This window comes from Saccopteryx leptura, chromosome X (genome assembly GCF_036850995.1).
Source record: "Saccopteryx leptura isolate mSacLep1 chromosome X, mSacLep1_pri_phased_curated, whole genome shotgun sequence".
NCBI classification, from domain to species: domain Eukaryota; kingdom Metazoa; phylum Chordata; class Mammalia; order Chiroptera; family Emballonuridae; genus Saccopteryx; species Saccopteryx leptura.
The window spans coordinates 107,579,188-107,600,928 of NC_089516.1; the positions used below are offsets into that span (position 1 = coordinate 107,579,188).

A 21,741-nucleotide genomic window follows, 5' to 3' on the forward strand; every position below is an offset into this window, starting at 1 on the left:
ATAGCAGAATTGGGAGACATAAAAAAAAGAGTCTAGGAAATAGAATTTTATCTCACATCTTGAATTTATGCTTTAGTTGGAGGACATTGGTATTATGTAGAACATTCTGTCTCTAGGTAGTTATAGCTGCCAATTCCTTGCATGGCCTCCCTACCTACTTTCCTCCTTCTTTCCCTATTTTCCTTGCTCCTTCCCTTCTTACCAAACTTCCTTATTTCTACACTCTTTTAATAAACATTGGCTGAGCTTCTCTTTTTCTTTTTTGGATCAGACAATATTATAGGTACAGAGTATAATATCCTTTTTTCTTGGATTTTGTTGACTAGTAAAAGAGATTTTAAAAGTACACGATTAGCTATAATGCCAAGCAATATATTTTTAAAAAATACCATATACGTGGTATGAAAAACACATGCCATAAGAATTTTTGGGACAATTATGATTTTCTATTATGCCTTCTAAAATATCATACATTTTACCCAGAGTATATTTCACTCTCTTTTTCTTTCTGACATCCCTCCTAACCTTTTGATCCAACTGTTATATCCAGCTTAAACTGCATTCCAAATAAAGATTAATAATCAAGCAAGGCCCATAAATTCAAACCCACATTTTAGTAGCCAAACTAAGCATTGCTTTGGAACACTGCAGAAGGAGGACCGTAGAACACTGAAGGCAAGAAGAACAAAGATTTTTTTTCAAGAAAAAAAATGGGAGAAATGAAGTGATACTTATTAGCATAATCTCACATTAATTTAGAATTTCTTATTTTATAGTCCAATCACTCAGGTATTAAAAAATCCATCTATAAAAATTTGCTATGAAATGTTCTACACCACCCAGGAGTGAAATTTTTCCTGTATTTGAGAAAATGTGAAAAGAAAAACAACAGATGTTGAATTGTAAGAATAAGAATTTCAGATGGTTTATTTTCTTTGGAATTCATGTAACTTTAGGACAGATCCATTTATTTAAATTACATTTTACAGATGGATTGTCGGAGAGGAGATTCCTCCTGAGAATGGAATACAGCGGGGAGGGGCAGGAAAATGAGTTCTCTTCTGCTGTGACTGTCCACATCTCTGGGTAAGATCCTCCTTCTAAAGAGATTGTTTAACCTGCAATTCTACCAAACATAGGAGGGCCTCACCTCCATTCTGAAAGCACATAGCCTGCATCACTAATACCCAGCAGAATCAAACCCTCATTGCTACTGGCAATCAAGTATTCTTCTAGGCAGGTTCTTGCATTGGTATTCTCTGTATGAGTTACTCCTTCCATGAGAGTCAAGTTCATCTTAGGAAGTAAACACCCTGAGTACCTACCTTCTGTGCCAAATAAACCTTCCCTTACCCATTTTTTTTTTAAAAATAACTTTGTGAATGATCTTGCTTTCAAGATAAAATTTGCTGAAAGCAATTGTATAAATTTCAGCCATAGTTCCTCAAGATTGTTCCCTCCTTTCATTTTTATTTGTATGTGTGTGTGCTCTGCTATTCCTGCTTGTCTTCTTTGGACTATTACTCTGACTCTCTTGTTGCCTTCTGTCTCTCTATATGTTTCTTTACCTCTCTATTTCTCTATGTCTGTATTGTCTCTATCTCTCTTTTAATTCTACTTTCTGATTCTCATTTCTTTCCACCAGCATATTTCTCTGTGATAATTAGTCTTATGTGCACTATATACTGTCACTAAATAACTGAGATTTTTAGATTCAACATCCAAAGACTATTTGGGTCTCTTTTTGTAATTTAAAAAGAATAGGAAGCTCCTTTCAGTAATGTCTGACTTTTGCAACAAAACTGTGTTTTTAACCAATCTAGCTCTGTCTTTTAAAGCTCATGGACTTGCTTATTCAGACTCATGGACTTGCTTATTTTCTCTATATAGTTTAACCTTAAGTTATATTTCTAGCCTGACCTGTAGTGGCACAGTAGATAAAGCCTCGGCATGGAATGCTGAGGTCGCTGGTTTGAAAACCCGGGTTTGCCAATCAAGGTACATATGAGAAGCAACTATTATGAGCTGATGCTTTACCCTTTTCTCTCTCTCTCTCTCTCTCTCTCTCTCTCTCTTCTCTAAAATCAATAAATAAAATCTTTTAAAAATGTAAAAATATCATATTTCTAACTTGCTTGAATTTTTAAATTCCACTTTTTTCTTTTTAAAATTCATTGCATATTTATTATAAAATAGTAAAACTTTTCATTAAAATATGACAGAGTGAATATACAAATGAACAAAAAACTAACCTTTGTATGAAAAAAGAATTCTGACCCACTGTCAACAACAACCATCCCAGAAAACCAATTCATTATTCGCAGTAATCAGCCCAGGAAGCCAGCCTGCTAAAAAGTCAGACTTGTAGGAAGTCAGGCCACTCTCTCTAGCAACCAGTCCAGGAAGACCAATAATAATTCCTAAAACAATTGGCCGCAAACAGGCATGACTTGATTAATAACTCAGAGATTTCCTAATTTTTGTCTCTGCTTCCAATTTAGGACCAACCAGAAAAAGCCAAATATGCACTCTAATAATCTCATATGATGCCTGGCTTCTAGTTAGCCTGCCTCCAGCTTTCCTGTGCCAACAACCTTCACTCGGGGCAGAACTAAAGCCTTTGCTTTTCTCTATAAAGCTTTCCCACTGCTCTGACTGGCTTGGTGTCTGCCAAAGCACAAGTGGTGGTTGTTGACTCCCTTGCTATAGCGAGCTTTGGACAAACAGCATTTATTTGTTCTCATTTAGTTGCTCTTCATTTTCTTTCCACACATTTTGTCAGGTCCTCAAGATCAGCCAGAAGTGAGGTCTTCCAGTTTCTCAAGCCTTTCTTAGGCTTGTGCCCAACTCTGCATATGCATGCAGTCTTTCAGCTCCCAAGAATATAACTAAGTTTTTCAAAGATCCGTCGGGACTTCTCATTCCTTGGATTGTCCCTTTAGGTTTTTGGTCAAGCTCTTGTTTGCTCCAGCTGCAATGTTACGAAATTATCCAATGTTTTTTGCCAAATCCCTATGATAAGGTTTTCCCCAAGAAGTGAATCCTAAGTCAGCTGAAATAATTACAAGGCTCTATGGTTTCAGGCTTTCCCAGGGAAAAGTGGGACAGGACTAATAGTAACAATTCTCTGTGGATGGAGCTTTTCAGGGGTCTCCAAAACAAGTCAGCCCTCTGAACAGCTGCAAGGATGCTGGCTTTCACAGTGACTGTGGACTCGTGGATGTGAGGCTGCTGTTTTTCAAGGTCACGTTGAGCTGAGGGAGAGAGACTTAGAGTAGTCTGAGTTCTTCCAGAGGTTCAGCTGGTTCTTGAAAGCCTTTTGTTAATTTCCAGAGTTCTGAAAAACTTGATTTAGACAACTTTTTGGTCAGTGTTTTCCTTGCTCTCATAAAGTAGTAAATTACAGAGATCTTCACTCCACCATTGCACACACTGCCACATTATTTTCTTCTGTACACTGATAGACATGATTTGCTTTTATTTCTGTTGCTAGACATTTTGCATTTGTATTTAAGACAGAATGACCTCTGATTTTATTTTTCCAAAACTGTCTGTGATGCTGGTGGCCAAGGCCAGGCAGGTTCACATTGGATTTGGGCAGATGATAGAGAAACTGCAGGGCCAGAAAGCTTTGAGCCATTCCCGTTTAATAGTCTCGCAATGGCGGATGAGCAAACATGGGAAACCGCCTTTCAGGCAAACAAACAGCAAAATAGCCCCTCACAGTGGCGGCAGGCAATCCGCCATCTACAATTCGCCCTGAGGGCAAGCACCCATAGCATTATATAGGCCATACACACCTCGAGCTGCCGCGTGCTCACGCACTAATCAGGCAAAGTGCTTGCAAAAGATAAACCAGCAAGCAATCTTAACATAGCTTTTTTCCCCATACTGTCCATATCTGATTTTGAAATTAAGTTTACATTAGCCTCATATGAAAAAAATATATATTTTTCCAGCCAGGATTATCCTTGGGTTCTAGCAAGCTGCTAAAAAGGATCAGATTATCTTCATTCTGTAATGGACTGAGGCAATTTGAGGGTGAGTGCATCCTTACATTTCCATATAGTCGTTTGGTGTCCCAGGTTATCAGTTGATAAACAGGTGTTTCCCAGAGCCCCTAAACTTTCAGGCTCCTTAATTATCAGCTCTTTCTCTCTGTTTAGCACTATGAAGGATGTCAATACTTCTGCTTAACCTCCCACTGTATTAGCAACTGCTTTCTGCTTGGTCTTTCTCTTTCACATCCTATGCCACTTGTAAATTGTTTAATGCCTGGAGAAGAAAAGCAGCTCAGAAAGTCTGGCCCCCTTCATTGTGTTCTTTTTTACTTTTCTTTTCTTGATTTTGATCTTTTAAGGCCTGATTTCGTTGATCACTGGAAACTCCTATTTTTGTCTCCCTGGCTCTATTCACCTACTTGAAGCTCTACTGGGCTGCTCTGCCTCTAAAGAACAATTTCCTGCCGTTTGTCAGTCTCTCTGCCCCTGTTGTTTATGAATTGACAAACTCATGGCGAAAGCAGCACAGGATGCTGGGTTCATGTCAATTGCCTTATTTTCTCTCTGGGATTTTGGCTCCCATAACTTGTGACTTTTGTGATAGTTCTACAAACACTTTAAGAACTTCTATTTCCCTACTATAGCTTGCATTTCTAATTTTCCATGGGAGGGTTGGTCTGCTGCAGTGCTAGTCCACTATAGTCAGATAGTATTATAATATCTCCATTATGATTCGTTATATGACTAATGATGTATCTAGAAAATTTTACTTGAAATTTACAAAGAGAGTAGATCTTATGTTCTCTACACAAACACACTCAATAGCTATGTGAAGTGATGAATATATTAATTAGTTTGTGGCAATCATTTTATGATTAAAAGTATATCAAATAATCACATTATACATCTTAAATATATATACTTTTTATTTGTCAAGAAAATGAGGAAAGCCTGACCAGGTGGTGGCGCAGTGGATAGAGCATTGGACTGAGATGCTGAGGACCCAGGTTCAAGACCCCGAGGTCACCAGCTTGAGTGCAGGCTCATCTGGTTTGAGCAAAGCTCACCAGCTTAAGCCCAAGGTCGCTGGCTTGAGCAAGGGGTCACTTGGTCTGTTGTAGCACCCTCATCAAGACACATTTGAGAAATCAATCAATGAACAACTAAGGAGCTGAGATAAAGAATTCATGTTTCTCATCTCTTTCCCTTCCTGTCTGTCTGTCCCTATCTGTCTCTCTCTCTGACTCTGTCTCTACCACAAAAAACCAAACCAAAACAAAAAGAAACAAAAACAAAAACCAAGCAATATGATTTAAAAATGGGCAGAGTACTTGAATAAAGACTTTTAAAAAAAGAAAAGAAAATGAGGAAAAATAGAATATAAAAAATTTCCAAACCTATGTTATTTTTAAATGTTGTTTTTATTATTTATTTCTGACTCAGTGAACATGGTCTGTTTGATATTCATAGTTTAAAATTTGTTAAGAGTTGCTTAATGGTCTAGTAGTTGGTCAAATTTCATAAATGCTCTGCATGTGATTAAAAGGAAACTGTACTCTCTTTGCTTTCCAATTGTTGAGTGCAAGAGTTTATGTACATCTATTAGATTTGGCTTGTTACTTAGTTTTTATCTTCTATTTACTTATTTTTGTCCACATGATTTATGACTTACTGAGAGAGGGATGATAAAACTCCCCAGTATGTTTATGTAGTCTTCAGGTTTTCCTTGTAGCTCTATCAAATTTTCCCTTACATATTTTGACTCTTTTCTATTGGATACATATACATTTATACTATTTGTGTCCATCCAGTTAGTGAAATATTTTATCATTATGTAGCAGTCTACTTTTTTCAATAATGCTTTATTTTCTAAAGTTTATTAGCTTTATTTTCTAAAGTTTAGAATGAAGCTATTACTACAGCTATAGTATCTTCTTTTAGTTAGTATTGGCCTTGACTATTTTCCATCCTTTCATTTTCATTATTTCTTTTTTAAAAAATTTATTTATTTCTTTATTGTGTTTACATAGATTCTAGTGTCTCCTCAAAAGCATCCTAAAAATATGGAACGCTTCATAAATTTGCATGTCATCCTTGTGCAGGGGCCATGCTAATCTTCTCTGTATTGTTCCAATTTTAGTATATGTGCTGCCGAAGCAAGCACTCATTTTTATTATTTCTTTGCTGTCATGTTTTGTGCATGTGTTTAACATATAGCTAAATTAAATAAAATACTGTCAGATAAACTATACCTTTTAACAAGAGAGTTCAATCCGTATGCATTACTTGTGATTGATACACCTGGCTTCATTCTTATTATCTTAATATTATTTTCTATTTGTTACCTTTTTACATTTTTACCACTCCTGACTTCTTTTGATATTAGTATTTTTATTCCTGTACAAGCTGTCTGACATCTCTTCTTATAAGGGCACTAAACCTACTATGAGAGCCCTACCTTCATGATCTCGTCTAAACCTAATAATCTGCCAAAGGTTCCCGTTTCCAAATACTATCATATGGGACATTAGCATTTCAGAATATGAATTTTGCAAGAACAAAATTAATTCCATACTCTCACATTCCTGTATTTCCTTCCCACCCACAATCATCACCCATTCTAGCCCCAGGCTTTCTGTCATAATATTTCAGCTTGTGTTTTCTAGAAATCCATATAAATCTAGTCATAACCGTTTAATGGCTGTTATTTATTTTCACGCAGCCTAATTATTTTAAGATTCACCCATGTTATTGTGGGTATCCTAGTTCATTCCTTTGTATTACTGAGTAGCTTTGCAACTGAACACGCAAATGCATGTTTGGCTGCCTGCTAAAATAAAAGTCAAAATTGTGACAGGTGCTGGTGCAAAAGGAAAGAGGTTAATTTGCCACTTGGGAGAATAGAGAAGAGTATCTCACCTTCCTGCTCAAGACAGCGGTACTTATAGAGATAGAAAGGGGGGGATTTTTTCCCTACCCATTTATTTTTCTAGATTTTGGCATGCTAGGGCCCTGTCCATTCGTTTTTCTACCTTTTGGCGCCCTTGATTTAAGCACCTCCCCTTGCAGCCATCTTTTTTTTTAAAATATAATTATTTATTTATTTATTCATTTTTAGAGAGGAGAGAGAGAGGGCGAGAGAGAGACAGAGAGAGAGAGAGAGAGGAGAGAGAGACAGAGAGAGAGAAGGGGGGAGGAGCTGAAAGCATCAACTCCCAAATGTGCCTTGACCAGGCAAGCCCAGGGTTTCGAACCTGCGACCTAAGCATTTCCAGGTCGACGTTTTATCCACTGCGCCACCACAGGTCAGGCCTCGCAGCCATGTTGATCAATGGCAGAGACTCCTGGTGCTCTAACTGTCTACAGCAGTGGTGGGACTCAAATAATTTAACAACCGGTTCTCTGTCCTAATGACCATTTTAAGTATATAAAAAAAGATATACTGAAAGGTAGTTTATTATTTTATGCATTTAATACTTAAATAAAACAATAAAAGAGGTACATAAAATGTTAATGAAAAATATTAAATAATAGCTGACAAAAAACAATTAAACTGTTATTTAAGATATTTCCATATTGCTTATTGATTGACATCCTCACTTGCCGTTCTTTTTTCACCTATGGATGAAATGAACATGACTGTGGGCACTTAGAATACGCTGTTGCACAGATGAACGTTAAAGAGTAAGGAATATAAATTTGTGATTTCCACATTGGGCGGCTGCCCAGGCACCCACCTTAGAGAGAACCCTGATTACAAGTGTCATTTTAACAACTGGTTCGCTGAACTCAACAAAAAATTAGGTATCGGTTCTGCTGAACCTGTGCAAACTGGCTGAATCCCACCACTGGCAGTAACAGTATTTCATTATGTGGATGTACCAATTTTTTGTTGTTGTTGTTGATTCACCAACTGATGAACAATGGATTATTTTTAAATCCGAGCTGTTAAAAATGAAGCTGCTCCAAACATTTATATATAAGTGTTTGTATGGACATATACCTTCATTTCTCATGGACAAATATCTAAGAATAGAAAGACTGGATAACGAGGTAGGTATAAATCTAATCTATAACAATTCTGACAAACTGTTTTCCAATGTGGCTATATTATTTTTCATTCCTACCAGCAGTGTATTAGAGTTTCAGTTACTCTGCCTCCTTGTCAAAACTAAGTATGATCAATCATTTTAATTTTAGCAATTCTAGTACATGCATAATGGTATTGCATTGTGGTTTTATTATGCATTCCTTAATGATTATTGATGCTAAACAATGTTTCATGTGCTTATTTTCCATTCAAAAATTTTTTGAGGTGTCTGCAAAATATTTTACCTATTTTAAAATTATTTTCTCAATGAGTTTAGGAGGATAAGTCCTATATCAAATATATGATTCAGAAATATTTTATCTTAGTCTGTGGCATGTGTTTTCATTACCTTAATAATGCTTTTTGGAAACAAGAGTTTTTAATCTTATTGAAATAAAACTTATCAATTTTTTTTCTGTTATGGGTATACTATTAGCATTGAATTTAAAAATATCTTTACATTAATGACAGGTCACAAACAAAAAATTTCCCCTGTACTTTCTTTACATATTGTATAGTTTTAGGGTTTACATTAAGGTCTATGATCCATACTGGATTAATTTTTGTATATGCTCTGAAGTATAGATTAAGGTTCCGTCTTCTTAAACAAATGGGTACCCAATTTCCCAACACTGTATGTAAAACATTCTTTCTCTACTGAATTACCTTTGTACCTGTGTCAAAAACCAGTTGTCTATATCTGTGTGGGTCTATTTCTGGGCAGTCAGTCCTCTTCCATTGACTTAGTTGTCTATGTTTGTATCTGCACTACACTGTTTTGATTAACGAAGCTTTATAATATATCTTAAAATTATGTATAATTAGTCCTCAAAATTTGTTCTTTTTCAAAGTTGCTTTGGCTATTTCAGCTTCTTTTTGATTTCATATGAATTTTAGAATGTCACTTTGTACAATTAAAAAATGTTGGGATTTGGATTAGGATTACGATAAATCTATAGATCAATTCGAAGAGGATTGATATTGAATGCTGATCTTTTTAATCAGTGAAGAAAGCATCTCTCTCCATTTATTTAGATGTTATTTAATTTCCCTGAGCAAAGTTTTATAGTTTTTACTATAAAGGTTTTTCAAATCTTGGTCAAGTTTGTTACTCAGTATTTCAATTCTGTATGCTATTTTTAAAGTAATAAGTTTTTATTTTGATTTATGATTATTCATTGCTAATATGTAGAAATGAAATTGTATGTTGATTTTATATTCAAGAGTCTTGCTAAACTCACTCATTTCTATTAACTTTTTTTACAGATCTATAAAATTATCTGTATAGATGATCACTGTGGACATTATTTCTTGAAATATTTTTTTCTGTATTTCCCCTCTTTTGGAAACTCCCAGTTATATTTATCACAGGTTTCTTGAAGTTGTCCCTCAGCTAACTGAGGCCATATTTATTGTATTGGATTCTTTTTTCTTTGTGTGTTTCATTTTAATTTTTTTATTACTATGTCTTTTAGTTTATTAATCTATCCTTTTGCAATACATAATATGTCACTAATCTATCCACTATACTTTTTATACCATACATTGCCATATCTTTTCTGAAAGTTTGATTTGGGTCTTTTAAAAAATATTTTTTGTATCTTACCCTTTTGAACATATGAAAAATAAGTAGTTATAATAACTTTAAATTTCTTTCTAAGTTAATTTTAACATTTGTGTCAGTTCTGGGGTGGTTTTAATTTTATTTTCTTCATTTATAATTAATATCTTCTTGGTTCTTTTCATGGCTCATAATCTTTGACACACAGACTTCGTGAATTTTTACCTTGTGAGTACTGGATAATTTTTATTCTTATAAATATTCTTTTTTTTTAATAATAATTTTATTTTTTTAATGGGGTGACATCAATAAATCAGGATACATATATTCAAAGATAACAAGTCCAGGTTATCTTGTCGTTCAATTATGTTGCATACCCATCACCCAAAGTCAGATTGTCCTCTGTCACCTTCTATCTTGTTTTCTTTGTGCCTCCCCCTCCCCCTTTCCCTCTCCCATTCCCCCGTCCCCCCGTAACCACCACACTCTTATCAATGTCTCTTAGTTTCACTTTTATGTCCCACCTACGTATGGAATAATGCAGTTCCTGGTTTTTTCTGATTTACTTATTTCGCTTCGTATCATGTTATCAAGATCCCACCATTTTGCTGTAAATGTTCCGATGTCATCATTTCTTATGGCTCAGTAGTATTCCATAGTGTATATGTGCCACATCTTCTTTATCCAGTCATCTATTGATGGGATTTTTGGTTGTTTCCATGTCCTGGCCACTGTGAACAATGCTGCAATAAACATGGGGCTGCATGTGTCTTTACATATCAATGTTTCTGAGTTTTTGGGGTGTATACCCAGTAGAGGGATTGCTGGGTCATAAGGTAGTTCTATTTTCAGTTTTTTGAGGAACCACCATACTTTCTTCCATAATGGTTGTACTACTTTACATTCCTACCAACAGTGTATGAGGGTTCTTTTTTCTCCACAGCCTCTCCAACATTTGCTATTACCCGTCTTGTTGATAATGGCTAATCTAACAGGTGTGAGGTGGTATCTCATTGCCGTTTTGATTTGCATTTCTCTAATAGCTAAAGAAGATGAGCATCTTTTCATATATCTGTTGGCCATTTGGATTTCTTCCTGGGAGAAGTGTCTGTTCATGTCCTCTTCCCATTTTTTTATTGGATTGTTTGTTTGTTTGTTGTTGAGTTTTATGAGTTCTTTGTATATTTTGGATATTAGGCCCTTATCTGAGCTGTTGTTTGAAAATATCATTTCCCATTTAGTTGGGTTTCTGTTTATTTTGTTATCAGTTTCTCTTGCTGAGCAAAAACTTCTTAGTCTGATGTAGTCCCATTCATTAATTTTTGCCTTCACTTCTCTTGCCTGTGGAGTAAAATTCATAAAATGCTCTTTAAAACCCAGGTCCATGAGTTGAGTACCTATGTCTTCTTCTATGTCCTTAATTGTTTCAGGTCTTATGTTTAGATCTTTGATCCATTTTGAGTTAATTTTTGTACAGGGGGAGAGACTGTAGTCCAGTTTCATTCTTTTGCATGTGGCTTTCCAGTTTTCCCAGCACCATTTATTGAAGAGGCTTTCTTTTCTCCATTGTGTGTTCTTGGCCCCTTTATCAAAAATTATTTGACTATATATATGTGGTTTTATTTCTGGACTTTCTATTCTGTTCCATTGGTCTGAGTGTCTATTTTTCTGCCAATACCATGCTGTTTTGATTGTCGTGGCCCTATAATATAGTTTGAAGTCAGGTATTGTAATGCCCCCAGCTTCATTCTTTTTCTTTAGGATTGCTTTGGCTATTCGGGGTTTTTTATACTTCCATATAAATCTGATGATTTTTTGCTCTATTTCTTTAAAAAACGTCATTGGAAGTTTGATGGGAATTGCATTAAATTTGTATATTGCTTTGGGTAATATAGCCATCTTGATTATATTTATTCTTCCTAGCCAAGAACAAGGTATATTCTTCCATCTCATTATATCTGTTTTGATTTCCCTTAACAATGGTTTATAGTTTTCATTATATAAGTCCTTTACATTCTTTGTTATGTTTATTCCTAAGTATTTTATTTTTTTTTTGTTGCAATCGTGAAGGGGATTATTCTTTTGAGTTCCTTCTCACTTGTTTCATTGTTGGCATATAGAAAAGCTATTGACTTCTGTATGTTAATTTTGTATCCTGCGACCTTACTGTATTGGCTTATTGTTTCTAGTAGTCTTTTTGTGGATTCTTTGGGGTTTTTGATGTATAGGATCATATCATCTGCAAAAAGTGATACCTTTACTTCTTCTTTTCCGATATGGATGCCTTTTATTTCTTTGTCTTGTCTGATTGCTCTGGCTAGAACCTCTAGTACCACATTAAATAAGAGTGGAGAGAGTGGACAACCCTGTCTTGTTCCTGATTTAAGGGGGAAAGCCTTCAGTTTAGTGCCATTTAATATGATGTTAGCTGATGGTTTATCATATATGGCCTTTATCATGTTGAGATATTTTCCTTCTATACCCATTTTGTTGAGAGTCTTAAACATAAAATTGTGTTGTATTTTATCGAAAGCCTTTTCTACGTCTATTGATAAGATCATGTGGTTTTTGTTCTTTGTTTTGTTGATATGGTGTATTACGTTAACCGTTTTACGTATGTTGAACCATCCTTGAGATTCTGGGATGAATCCCACTTGATCATGATGTATTATCTTTTTAATATGTTGTTGTATTCGATTTGCTAGTATTTTGTTTAGTATTTTAGCATCTGTATTCATTAGAGATATTGGTCTGTAGTTTTCTTTTTTTGTGCCATCCTTGCCTGGTTTTGGTATGAGGGTTATGTTGGCCTCATAAAATGTATTTGGAAGTATTGCTTCTTCTTCAATTTTTTGGAAGACTTTCAGTAGAATAGGAACCAAGTCTTCTTTGAATGTTTGATAAAATTCGCTGGTATAGCCGTCAGGGCCTGGACTTTTATTTTTGGGGAGGTTTTTAATGGTTTTTTCTATTTCTTCTCTACTGATGGGTCTGTTTAGGCTTTCTGCTTCTTCTTGACTCAGTCTAGGAAGGTTGTATTGTTCTAGGAATTTATCCATTTCTTCTAGGTTGTTGAATTTAGTGGCATAAAGTTTTTCATAGTATTCTACAATAATTCTTTGTATATCTACGGTGTCTGTGGTGATTTCTCCTCTTTTATTTTGGATTTTGTTTATATGAGTTCTTTCTCTTTTTTTCTTGGTAAGTCTTGCCCAGGGTTTGTCAATTTTGTTGACCTTTTCAAAGAACCAGCTCCTTGTTTTATTGATTTTTTCTATAGTTTTTCTGTTCTCTATTTCATTTATTTCTGCTCTGATTTTTATTATCTCCTTTCTTCGGCTGGTTTTGGGTTGTCTTTGTTCTTCTTTTTCTAGTTCCTTAAGGTGGGAAGTTAAGTGGTTCACTTGTGCTCTCTCTTGTTTGTTCATATATGCCTGAAGTGATATGAACTTCCCTCTTATCACTGCTTTTGCTGCATCCCATAGATTCTGATATGTCGTATTTTCATTTTCATTAGTCTGTATATGTCTTTTGATCTCTGCACATATTTCTTTGACTCATTCATTTTTTAAAAGTATGTTGTTTAGTTTCCACATTTTTTTGTGGGATTTTTTTCCTCTTTTTTGCAGTTGAATTCTAGTTTCAAGGCTTTATGATCAGAAAATATGCTTGGTACAACTTCAATTTTTCTGAATTTGCTGATGTTGTTTCTGTGGCTCAACATATGGTCAATTCTTGAGAATGATCCATGTACACTGGAGAAAAATGTATACTCAGTCACTTTGGGATGAAATGTCCTGTAGATGTCTATCATATCCAGGTGCTCTAGTGTTTTGTTTAAGGCCACTATGTCTTTGTTGATTCTCTGTTTGGATGACCGATCTAGAGCCGTCAGCGGTGTATTGAGGTCTCCAAGTATGATTGTGTTTTTGTCAGTTTTTGTTTTAAGGTCAATAAGTAGCTGTCTTATATATTTTGGTGCTCCTTGGTTTGGTGCATATATATTAAGAATTGTTATGTCTTCTTGATTCAGTGTCCCCTTAGCCATTATGAAATGGCCATTTTTGTCTCTGAGTACTTTTCCTGTCTTGTAGTCAGCATTGTCAGATATGAGTGTTGCTACACCTGCATTTTTTTGGATGTTATTTGCTTGGAGTATTGTTTTCCAGCCTTTCACTTTGAATTTGTTTTTATCCTTGTTACTTAGATGAGTTTCCTGTAGGCAGCATACAGTTGGATTTTCTTTTTTAATCCATTCTGCTACTCTGTGCCTTTTTATTGGTGAGTTTAATCCATTTACATTTAGTGTAATTATTGATACTTGTGAGTTCCCTATTGTCATTTTTTATCTTGCTTTCTGTTAGTTTTGTGTCTTGTTTGATCCTTCTCTTTCGTTTTTCTATCTTTTGTTTTTATTTGGTTGTATTCCATACATCTTTCCTCTGTTGCTATCTTTTTTATCTCATGTGCTTCTGTGGTGGTTTTTTCAATGGTGGTTACCTTTGAGTAATGAAAAGGGTCCCTACCCTGTTCATTGTAGCGAACTATTTTGTGAGTACTTTTGCACTCCATCGTCCTTTGCTACTGTTAATCTCCATCTACTCCCCCTCTTTCTTTTTGTTGTTGTCACAGTTTAAATTTGGTTTTATTGTGTTCTTCTTGGAGCTTTTACTTCTGGCTCTGTTTTTTTTTGTTCTTTGTATCTGATTGGAGAACCCCCTTTAGTAATTCCTGGAGTGGGGGTTTTCTGATGATAAATTCCCTCATCTTTTCTGTATCTGTGAATGTTTTTATTTCTCCTTCATATTTGAAGGATAGCTTTGATGGGTATAGTATTTGTGGCTGAAAGTTCCTCTCTTTCAGGACTTTAAATATTGGGGTCCACTCTCTTCTAGCTTGTAGAGTTTCTGCTGAGAAATCTGATGATAATCTAATGGGCCTTCCTTTATATGTTGTATTTTTCTTTTCCCTGGCTGCCTTGAGAATTTTTTCTTTGCTGTTGGTTTGTGTCAATTTCATTATGATATGCCTTGGAGTAGGTTTGTTGGGGTTAAGAAAACTCGGAGTTCTGTTTGCTTCTTGAACTTGAGGCTTTAGTTCTTTCCACAGGCTTGGGAAATTCTCATCTATTATTTGTTTGAGTATGTTCTCCATTCCATTTTCTCTCCCTTCTCCTTCTGATATACCTATTATTCTTATGTTATTCTTTTTGATGGAGTCAGATAATTCTTGTAGGGCTATCTCATTTTTTTTTAATTTTTGAGTCTCTTTCTTCTTCTCTCTGTTGTGCCTCAAGTTGCTTGTCTTCTATTTCACTAATCCTCTCTTCTATCTGACCTGTTCTATTAGCTAAGCTTGTTACTTCGTTTTTCAGCTCGTGAATTGAGTTTTTCATCTCTGTTTGATTTGTTTTTATAGTTTCAATTTCCTTAGACATATATTCTTTGTGTTCATTGAGTTGTTTTCTGAGCTCCCTAAATTGCTTTTCTGTGTTTTCTTGTATATCTCGGAGGATTTTTAGGATTTCTATCTTGAATTCTCTGTCATTTAGCTCCAAGGTTTCCAATATATTAAATTTTTTCTCCATAGATTTTTCCTCATCTAGCTGTGTTACCTCTCTTTCTTTTGTATCCATGATATTCGATTTTCTCTTCCTTAATGGCATCTGAGGGTGGTTTTGTTGATAGTATTAATGAGATTTAATAAAGAATAAAAAGTAAAAAAAAATAAAGAAATAAATTGAAAAGAGTTGTTTTTTTTAAAAAAATTAATAATGAAATAAAGAAAAATAAAATAAAATAAAAATTTAAAAAAAGGAAATTATTCCCCCCCTCCTTTTTTCCTCTCCTCTCCTCTCCCCTCTTTCTTGAGAAAATCTTGTGGTGAACTGTGAATTATAACAAACAATGCCTGTGATGGAGGGCCTGAATTGGGGAAAAGTAATAAAGGGGCAAAAAAAAAAAAAAAAAAAAAAAGAAAAGAAAAAAGAATAGAAAAAAAAGGGGGGTATAGACCCACAAAAAGCAAATAAGGAAAAAATTTGGGTCAAGAATAAAATGATTTGCTTTTAGATGTTGGCTGTCTAAGAGTTATGATGAGAGGAATAAGAGGAAAACAGAAAAATGGGGGGACAAATTAAAAATTTACTATTGTATTTAGTGCAATAAGAACTAGATAAAATGGAGAGCCAGGGATTGGAGCACTGCTAGTGAGTTAAAAAGGTGAAGTAAAAACCCCCCAAAATGCCATAAACATAAGTTTGAGTCCCAGATAAGATAATTTGTTTGTTATTGAGGTTTGAATGAGAGGAGATGTAAAGGAGAAAGGAAGAAACTTATATAGAGGGAGAAAAGAAAGAGAGAGAAAAAAAGAGGGAACCACTAAAAGAAGAAAAAAGAAAGGAGAGAGAGAGATAGAGAGAGAGAGAGAGAGTTAAGGGTTTTGGAGTGCAACCCTCATAGAGAGAAAGGAAGAGGAGAGAAATGATAATGGGAGATGTAACACTTATGGGTAGTATAGTTCAAGGACAGGAGAGAGTAAGACCGGCAGAGAGTTAATCGGCCAAATTGGAGGAGGAAAAAAAGTATCAAGAATGAATATAAGAGAAACAAACGAACAAATATAATAAAATGGGATAGGTTATGAAGTCTGCAGATTATTCTTGATTTTGAGAGGTTATCTTCTTGCTTTTTCTTTTCTCTCCCTCTTCCTGGTCAGTGACTCTGTACCCCGGGTTCTGCCCCTTTGGCACGCTCAGGTAGAGGTTTTCAGTTGATAAGTCTCTATGGCTATGTCATGTATTGTGCTTTAGTCTCGTTGGCAGTCGAGGCTCATTAGCATTTATAGGCTCCGACAGTGAGAGAGTCCGTGTTCCTGGAGCCTTTCTCCTAGTCTTTCCTTCCTCAATTAGTAGCCTGATAATCCAGCTATGGGGTTGCTGCTGCCTCTGCCTGGATAGTAAGAGGCTCAAAGAGCTGGCAACTCCCCACTCTATTTCCACTCAGCACAGGGCTCTGGGTAAGGCTCAGTCAGTCAGAGCTGCTAGCATAATCAGGCGGGCTTTCCGCCCACTCAAAGACCTCTAGCTCTGCCACTCTGTCCGGTAACACAGGCGGGCGCTCACTTCTGGGGCGCTTGGAGGAAACTCTCGCTATCTGTGTGCGCAGACCAGGATATCCGGCCAGCAGTCTCACGCTCTGAGTGAAACCCCCAACCGCATGGAAAAGTGGCAGCATTGTAATTGGCTCTCGCTCCGTCCCCATGCATGGCTTTTGCAAGGCGCTGGGGCGGCCCGAGATTCCGCTTTGGCCCACACAAAGGCCCCTGACTCTGCCCCTCTGTGCGATAACACTGGCGCGCACTGCTGAGGCACTCGGAGGAATCTCTCACTTCCTATCTGCGCGTGCAGACCAGGATATGAGGCCGGCCGCATTTCCCTCTGAGTGAAACCCCCTCCAGCACGGAAAATCTCCACCGTTGGAATTTGTTCTCGCTCCCTCCCATGCGTGGCTTTCCCAGGGCGCTGGGGCTGCCCAGAGATTCTACTTTTGGCCCACAGAAAGGCCTCTGACTCTGCCTCTCTGTGGGGTAACACGGGCACCCACTCCCGGGGCTTAGGAAGAAATCTCTCGCCCACTAACTGCGCACAGACCAGGAGAACAGGTAAAATGGCTGCCCCGCTTGTCTTTCTTTGTTTGGGTTTGGCGTGAGTGTTAGCTTGTATTGCCCGGGTTGCCACAGGATCAGTTTTTCCTCGGCTTGGATCTCCGTGCCACAGCCTGGTTTGGCCGTTTGCGCCGCGGCCTGGATCTATTCACCCTCTTTGCCCGCCTCAGTTTCTATATTCACAGTTACCAGAGAAAGCCGCCCTGTTTAGGTTAGTGAGGAAGGCAGAGCATTTCTTACTCCTTATTTCCTTTGGGGTTTGGTTATATATTTAGCCAATTTTTCACTCGACCATACCTTCTGGTGTATTGCAAATCATCTGGAGGCTCCAAGTATAGGTTTTTCTGTTTCTGGTTGAAGATCTTGTTGAGTTTTGGGGGAGATTTATCGGTATCGCTTCCTACCCCGCCATTATTCTGACGTCATCTATAAATATTCTTAAACTTTGTCTGGGACACAGAGTTTACTTGGAAACTGTTTTATCATTTTGAATATTGCTGTTAGGCTTTGTTAGATAGGTGTTCAGTCTAGGGTTAATTATCCTAGTTACTGAAGCAAGATCTTTATGTGTATTCAACCTAATGTCTCATGAATCATGAAGTTTTCTCATCTCTTTGGTAAGAACAAACATTATTATTATCCTTGTGTAAATACCAGTCACCATTACCTCTAATACTTAAGAACAGTTATTTCTTCCATCTCAGGTAGATTCTTCACATGCATGAACTGATAACAGCTCTCAGCTAAATACTAACAAACGGCTCTCTGAGCTGTCTTGAGTTTTCTTTCTGCAGTTCTTCCACTCTGATATTCTGTCCTGTCTAGCTGCTTTGGTCTTCTTACACCCTCAGCTCCATCTTCTCATCATGGGGAGTTCTCTGGGTCCTGTGTGGTTCTGAATTCACATGTGGAGGTCAAGAGATCACACTTACTAAGTACAGTGGGCCCAGAACAAAATGATTCTTCAAGGTCATTGAGAGACCACAATATTTTTTTTAACTTTTTTTTAAAAAAAATTATTTATTTATAAATTAAGTTTAATGGGGTGGCCTGGATCAATAAAGGTACATAGGGTTTCAGTAAACATTTCTATAGCATTTGAACCATTGATTGTGTCGTGTGCTCATCACCCAAAGTCAAATCATTTTCTGTCACTGTCTTTTTTCCGTCTCTCTTTTCTCTGCTCCTTCCACCCTCTCTCCCTGGTAACCACTTAACTTCTATTTATGTTCAAAAATCTCAGCTTTATATCCCACTTATGTGGAGGTTAGGGAGAGAGAAATAAAGGACAAATATAACTTTCAAAGGATTGGTCAACAGTATTGTACAGATCAGACCCAGGACAGAGCATTCTAAGGTTACTGTTTCAAAGTTTGCCACTTGATGGATATAAACTTTTTACAACATTGGTAAGCATATTCTTTCTCCTTGATTCATACTCACTCTAAGCATGTGCCTTGAAGCAGTGTGCCAGATAGCAGGGGAGTACATTGTTCTTTTGCTCAAGCTACTGCAGGAAACAAAATGCCTCTGACAAAGACATATTGCTCCCTGAACTGAATGTCAGGATTTTATACTAAGATTTTGATTAAATATAGATTCAATCTCTATTTCTGTCTGGATTCATCTCTGAAATTATGATGGAAGTCCCAGGGACACCATTCAATGGAAAAGTATTTGTTTTTCACACATCTTGTTCAAAGGGTATATTCAAATGTGTAAAAAGCTGCAAATTGTATTCCGGTTTAGAGGGCACGTGAGTAATTCACATGCAATAAATGCATCTGCTCAGTAATTCTGCATTGTCAGATGAAGGAGTATTTAAAAATTTCTCATGGTCTACCGATGTAATCCAAATAATTGGAATAGTATTGTCATTTAAGTAACTCTTAGAGCTTAGAAATAGGAAAATAGAAGTCAGGGGAAATAGGATGGCTGCCTTCAGATATTGAATGGCTACCATGTGAAAGAAAGATTAAAATCATTCTGTTAGGCTCAAGACAGCACAGTTCAAACCATTCGTTCAAAATGTTTTGTGTTCAATTTGGTTTAGTTGAAGAATGAAATTTTTAACAACTTTCCTATCTTGGAATAAGTTTCTTTGTGTAATAATGATCACTTCTCTCATTCACAGATACTTTACATTTCCAAAGGATTTTTTCTGTTTGATTCTTAAAACAATCCAGGGACGTGGGTTGAGGGAAATGAGGTCAGTGCAATAATGTACATCAGCTTGCAAGGACCCATTTTGTGCATCTTTTCCCAAATTTGTGTTCAGTAATATCATGTTAATAGTTGAAAATTGGCCACAGTGGGAGTATTAACAGCATGTTAGCCTACAAATACTTACCTATTTATGCTTTCCAGCCAGTTGTTAAATACCTACCAGCTCATCACTGGGTAAGGAAATGAGTTCAAAGCTTTGATCAGTTCAGTAACTTTTCCAAAATGTAACAGCAAATAGGTGACACAATGCTGCAATAAACATGGGAGTGCATTTCTTCTTTTGAATCAGTGATTTGGTATTCATAGATTATATAACTAATAGTGGGATACCTGGGTCAAAGGGCAGTTCCATTTTTAATTTTTTGAGTAATCTCCATACTGTTTCCACAGTGGCTGCATCAGTCTGCATTCCTACCAGCAGTGCAGGAGGGTTCCCTTTCCTCTGCACCCTCTCCAGCACTTATTGTGTGTTGATTTGTTAATGAGCACCATTCTGACAGGTGTGAGGTGGTATCTCATTGTGGTTTTAATTTGCATTTCTCTAGTGATTTCTAATGTTGAACATTTTTTCATATGCCTATTGGCCATCTGTATGTCCTCTTTGAAGAAGTACCTATTCATTTCTTTGCCCATTTTTTGATTGGATTGTTTACCTACCTGGTGTTGAGTTTTACAAGTTCTTTATAAATTTTGGTAATTAACCCCTTATCAGACGTATTGGCAAATATATTCTCCCATTGTGTGGGTTTTTTTTTTTTTTTTTTGTTAATGGTGTCTTTTGCTGTGCAAAATATTTTTAGTTTCATATAGTCCCATTTGTTCATCCTGTCCTTTATTTCACTTGCCCATGGAGATAAGTCAGCAAAAATATTGCTATGAGAGATATTGAAGTTTACTGTCTATGTTTTCTTTCAAGATGTTTATGGTTTCATGACTTACATTTAAGTTTTTTATCGATTTTGAGTTTACTTTTGTGACTGGTGTAAGTTGGTGATCCAATTTTATTTTTGTGCAAGTACCTGTCTAATTTTTCCAACACCATTTGTTAAAGATACTGTCTTTACTCCATTGTATGCTCTTACCTCCTTCGTCAAATATCAATTGTCCATATAGGTGTGGGTTTATTTCTGGGTTCTCTGTTCTGTTCCATTGATCTCTATGCCTGTTCTTATGCCAGTACTAGGCTGTTTTGAGTACGATGGTTTTATAGTATAACTTAATATCAGGAAGTGTGATACTCCCCACTTTATTCTTCTTTTTCAGTATTGCTGAGGCTATTCGTGTTCTTTTTTGGTTCCATGTAAATTTTCAGAATATTTGTTCTATATATTTGAAGTATATCATTGGTATTTTAGTAAGAACTGCATTGAATTTATAGATTACTTTGGGTAATATAGACATTTTAATGATGTTTATTATTCCTATCCATGAACACGGTATATGCTTCTATTTGTTTGTGTGTTCCTTGATTTTCTTTAACAATGTTTTATGATTTTCAGAGTACAACTTTAACCTCTTTGGTTAAATTTACTCCTACGTGCTTGCTTTATTTACTTTTTTTAGTTGTTGTTGTTACAATAATGTAGGGGATTGTTTTCTTAACTTCTCTTTCAGCAGTTCATTTTTGGTGTATAAAAATGCCACTCATTTCTGAATATTGATTTTATATCCTGCCACCTTGCTGAATTCATTTATCAAGTCCAGTAGTTTTTTGACTGAGACTTCAGGGTTTTCTAGGTATAGTATCATATCATCAGCAAATAATGATAGTTTTACTTCTTCTTTTCCAATTTGGATGCCTTCTATCCCTTCTTCTTGTCTTATTGCTGTGGCTAGGACTTCCAGAACTATGTTAAATAAGAGTGATGAAAGGGGTCACCACTGCCTTGTTCCTGATCTTAAGGGAATTTCTTTTAATTTTTGCCCATTGATTATGATGTTGGCTTTGGGTTTGTCATAGATGGCCTTTACCATGTTGAGATATAATCCCTGTATCCCCACTTTGCTGAGAGTTTTGATCATAAATGAGTGCTGGATTTATCAAATGCTTTTTCTGTATCTACTGATATTATCATGTGATTTTTATCCTTTCTTTTGTTTATGTGTTGATTCACATTGATTGATTTGTGGATATTGTACCAGCATCGTCTCCCTAGAATAAATCCCACCTGATCATGATATATGATTTTTTTTTTTAT

General features: G+C 36.2%; 1 non-coding gene across 1 annotated transcript; it reads right to left on the minus strand.

Moving 5' to 3' along the window:
- Window positions 1–6,058: 6,058 nt before the first annotated feature.
- LOC136386571 (U6 spliceosomal RNA) lies at window positions 6,059–6,165 on the minus strand. Its single transcript, XR_010747941.1, has one exon. It is a non-coding gene; the product is annotated as a U6 spliceosomal RNA (small nuclear RNA).
- Window positions 6,166–21,741: the final 15,576 nt, after the last annotated feature.